At 29.6% G+C, this 5,320-nt stretch overlaps 1 long non-coding RNA gene across 1 annotated transcript; it reads left to right on the top strand.

Moving 5' to 3' along the window:
* Positions 1-4,989: 4,989 nt before the first annotated feature.
* Positions 4,990-5,320, top strand: AT1G08297. The gene has a single exon (NR_139405.1). It is a non-coding gene; the product is annotated as an other RNA (long non-coding RNA).

Consider the following 5,320-nt stretch of genomic DNA (forward strand, 5'->3'; position numbering starts at 1 on the left):
TTATATGTGTTTGCATGTGAGTGGAGGGCCAAATGAAGAAGAGGGTTTTTCTAGACGTGGAGAGAGTCATTAGTTAGCCTTTGGAGAGGTGATGAAGCTAATAATTTGTTTCGCCTCATCTCTTATGACTAATATATCTAAATAGTTTTCTGTTGGACAAAATAAGAACATTCCCTTCTATTTTAAAATATATGCAAATATGAAAAGAATAAATCAAATTTTGGTACACAACAACATTCCACAAACAAGGAAACAATCCTAAACAAGACTTATTTCGTTTTTTTTTTCTACGTATCATAATTATTTCTACAAAAAAATATTCATTTAATTCTACAATATTTTAAAACATCATTTATAAAAATAGACATGGAAAAATGTTTAATACTACTTTTTATTGGATTTATGTTTCATTTATATAGATAACCAAAATATGATGCTTTTCTTAATGTATATAAAAATATTAATTAGTGGACAAATATCCTAATGCAACTATTTACGTTTAATCTTGTTCGGATATAATACCAAGTTTCTGGAAGAATTGGGCTTAGTATAATGAAAAACTGAAAACGTTTTGAGTTACTAATTCTATGCAATATCAACTCCCATTTGTTGAAACTCCAAAAATCATTTTTATAATAAATAAAACAGATCCCCACAAAATGGTGGTGGTGGTAGTATAAGTTGTGGTTTAAATTGCAAAATTGATAGTGTACTTCAATTTAGTGCAAGAAGTCAAAATATTATTTGATTGCAAGAGATCCAAAGTTCGAGTCTCTCTATACGCAGATATCTGTTTTAATATATAACTCACAACAATATTGTTTTCGTTGTCAAATTTCAGTTGTAAAACCAAGCTTAAAGAAAAGGGGATTCATAAACGATGACAAATTGACAATTGAAATTAACACCGAAAACGGTATTGTTGTGGTTTATATATCAAAAAAACATAATTTGTGTATAAGTCTTTACGAGCTGAACTTCAAAATGAAAGAGTCGTGACAACATTCATCCCTTTGAAAAGCTGTGTTAAGATCACAGATCAAAAGTGTGAAAGAACCAACAATCGTTTATAAAAATCTGGGTCAATCTACTGAATAACTGATTTTTAGTTAAAAGCCAATAATATTTTAACATATATAGTACTAGAGTCCAGTAAATACAAACGGATATAAGCAATCAAGAAAATGTTGTTCGATTTAAGATGAATGAGCTAAAAGATTTATCGTTCCAAGAAGGTGTTAGCCACTTATATATCACGACAATATTGAACAATCTATTCATTGACAATTATGTCTGTGTTGGTACCAACAAAATAATTGGAAAACCCTAAATCTCAACAACTGTTTTCAAAACCATTGTTTTTTTAAAAGACACAAATGAATATATAATGTTTGACCTTGAATTTTTCTTAATCGATTAAGAGTCGCATTTCCTTTGACGTAGCAGTTGGGGGAATGAAACGTCACCTTTTATATTAATGTTAGGATTAAAATGGTGACGACATTTGAAATATTCCCACGATGGTGAGGCAGAAGAAATGTGGAGAATATATTATCTTCTAACTGTCTTCACAAATATTATTATAAGTTATAAATGAAAAAATAGGTTAGTTAGTATAATGTAGAGAAATAATTTAAAGTTGGGATTGTTTTTCTTAATTATATATGACTTGTAGGTGATCGTTATGTATTTAGTTTAGGTTAATGTTGAACTGTATCTCAAAATAAAACAGTTTCATTTTACATAATGGTAGCCCTAAAAAAACAAAAAAAACAAAAAAACTAGTACAAAAAAAATAAAAATTGAATTGGACGGTTCGGATCGGGTTCAGTTCTCTTAAAATATCTGAATGCATATTTTAAAAATATATTCTGGTTTTCGGTTTGGATTAGGTAATATCCAAAAATCGAATAATTATCCAAATATATGCATGAAATCCAACTAAATTTATCATCTTTTTTGAAACATATATTCACCAGTTTAGTCAGGTCTTTCAAATAATTTGGATTTAAATTAACCAATCCGAATCGAACCGATATCTTTTTGGTTTTTAGCTAGCTTTTTATACAAAAATTCCAACTTACACGATACCGAACCAAATTCGAACTGAACTGAATTTCTTAAATACTTGAATGGGACCTAGACTTATATTGTAGATCATAAAGAATTGAAGTTGATAGAACCGATCTGAATCTGAACCGATACTTGAATACTCGGACGTAACCAGAATGTCATTGGTATATATACGAATGAGTCACGCATACCCATCTTTAGGGTCAGATTTTGAGATGTGAATTTTATATTTTTGAAACTTTAACATTCTCGCGCAGTTTCGCATTAACTGAATGATCATCTTTGAAAAGATTCAGCAAGGATGTGGACAACTATTAAATGGCTCCATAATTATGTTAGAGGAGATAAATGAGTAAATGACCCATCACAGAATGTTCTTTTTATATTATACTATAGATTATACTTGTTTTAATTTTTTAAAAGAAGATAATGTAAGAAGTCCAACTGGATTAGTCAGAAAGTATCTTAACAATGTATATATTTAGTATATATAGTCATCACAATGTGATGATCGAATCTTTATATTTTTCTCTGTTTTTTTATTCTTATTTTAAATGCTTCTTCGGATTTTGAAAGGATAAATATGGATTTTACAAATATGTCTCCACAATGAATATGGGTTTGGGTAAACCGAGTCTTCTCTTGTCAAATAATACCTTCCTTATTTAATTGAGAAAAATGTGAAAATATTTCATTTACAATACAAACCATATGTATAACTTTAAGCAATTGTTGGAGTCACAAATCGCAGTATCTAAGGTCTCCAGTTCCGTGCACTTTAACTTCTTACTTCTTAGTAGGCTCGAGTAAATGGGCTGAAGCCCAACGAATCTTTTAGCTCACATCGCATCCGATTATTGCAAAATTGTATATGAACATTTTTAAGAGGAATTATATAAATTCCTTATTTTGGTTGTTTAATCTTTTAGCAGTACATAACTGCATAGAGCTAAAACTTTGAAAATTCACCTCATAGAATTACAAAACTAATATTGAAAGACAGAAGACTGATGTTACTGTCTTACTGATACACTTGCAGAAGGTAAAACGTGGAAAGAATAGTCTTAGTTTATCATTTTGAAAGATACAAACAATAGTTTACCAAATTAGTATTCTGGCAGTAAGTTGAATATTTTTAACATAAATTAAGAAAGCGAACAACTAGTTATTATTAATAACAAAAATCCAAAATAAAGAAAAGTGGTCCAAAATTTTTGGATCAAGACAAATATATTTCATTCACTCTGAACTATAACTAGCCACAAAGAGTTGAGCATGATATGACTTGTAGCCCAAATTATCGTGGAAGAAAATAGCTCTATATTGTATACACATATCACAAGATTCCCTTCCTATATGTGTTAACATCACTTAATTTTTAATATGTCTGGACTCTAACTCATAATTGACAATTCACAAAAAAAGGAAGGTAAAACAGTCTACATATACAAAATATTGTTGTATACGGCAGGTAAATATATACTTATTTAAATTTTAAACTCTTATCAGAACTTTAAACTGAACTAGATTAACATTAAATAAACTAGTTAGTGTTTTTTAATTTCTATAAAAAACATCTTGTGTTATGCTAAAAAGCTTTCTTTATTTTTGCTTTGTATATTTGCATATTCCATGGAATTTATGCATGTTTTGAAATGAAGATGGGTTTGATGAGAAGATAGAATAGAAGAGGATATTGCCTACACTGTGACCATGTCTCCCATGTGCCATCCTTTCTGTAAAGAAAATGGAAAATTAAAACAAATACTATATTTTATGCTAAGCAAAGCAAATCAAGTGCTTTGACATTTGAAATGACATATTGATTTTTGTAATCCAAAAAATTATTAAATTAATAAAGTGTTGAAAACTATGCGAGGGTATCTTTGCCCAAAGTCCTTGGTTGGTTGTTAGGGAGAAGAAATGCTTACCAAAGTATATATCACTAAGCTTTCTTTGGCCCTTTGAGGAGGACAATGCACTAGCCACCTTACTACTATTATGGATACCTATACCACAACTAATGTTTCATTCATATGAAAACATACTTTCCAATAATTTCCATTACCATTATTTTTTTATATAGGTATAAAAGAAAACTGGCATTGTGTCTATAACTAATAGTTTAATATTGGTGAAGGTTCGAATCTTTTTAGTTTTTTTTTTTATCAGGACGCTTTTACAAACCCTTTATAAATAATATTAACTTATAGAACTTTCGAAAAGAAACAAAATTGAGGTAGTTAAAAATAACTATGGTATTTTTGAAACACAAAAGTAAAAAATTGGTAGCTTATACAAATTGTCTCATAGGTGTTTTAAAAATCTGAGTTTTAAACACATTGGTGCAATGGTCGAATGAAAAAGAAAAAATATATATATATAAAGCGAAAAGGAAAACTAAAAGCAAGAATCAAATCAAAAAAAAAAAAGAGTATGAGAAAAAGGAAAAAGTAAGAAGATAGTTGTGGAAGTGATGGATCCAATTATAAGTGTCTCTATCTTAAAAAAAGACCCCACATTAAGAGATCTCAGTCATATTGTCCTCCAACCCATAGGAGCTTTAAGATGTTTGTTACCTCTTTTCCTTTTCTCTATCATTGTTTGTCCCTTTCATAGATCTATTGATTTCACACTCTTATATCATCATTTCCCCACCTCTTTCTCTCTACCCACGAGTATGTTACATCTTGATGATGATCCATCATAAACCCGAGGTTAATCTTCGTATTAACAATTCCGATTTGCAGTCCTTTTTTTTAAAAGTTTATCGTATATGTGGGTTTGAATTTTATAGGTAATGAATCCAGTTAATCTTTAATGTTTTGTATACTTAATAAAACCAAATATATGCCTTAGAGCCTTTAAAATGAGTAGTTATAAAAGTATCTACAATTGAATTCTTGTACACTATAGATGGTTCATAGTTCCTCCTCTAGCTCTATGCATAGCAATTACACACTATACAACGTACACAAGTACGTACACATATTTCAGTATGATATGTATATGTATGTGTGTGTGTGTGTAGCAATATCTCTTTAGGTGGACACCGTTGGTGTCGCGCATGACTTTGTAGATTCCAATAATGTTTTGATGAGTACTGTTTCGAATCTCATACTTAATATTGTTCCTGCTGTCATGCACAAATGAAATAACAGTTATCTTTAAATAATATTTTGATAAATCTCTCCTTCACACGATGATAAATTTATTAATGCTTCGTGGACCAACTTCGTTTCAGAGT

Source organism: Arabidopsis thaliana, assembly GCF_000001735.4.
Source record: "Arabidopsis thaliana chromosome 1 sequence".
Classification (NCBI taxonomy): Eukaryota; Viridiplantae; Streptophyta; class Magnoliopsida; order Brassicales; family Brassicaceae; genus Arabidopsis; species Arabidopsis thaliana.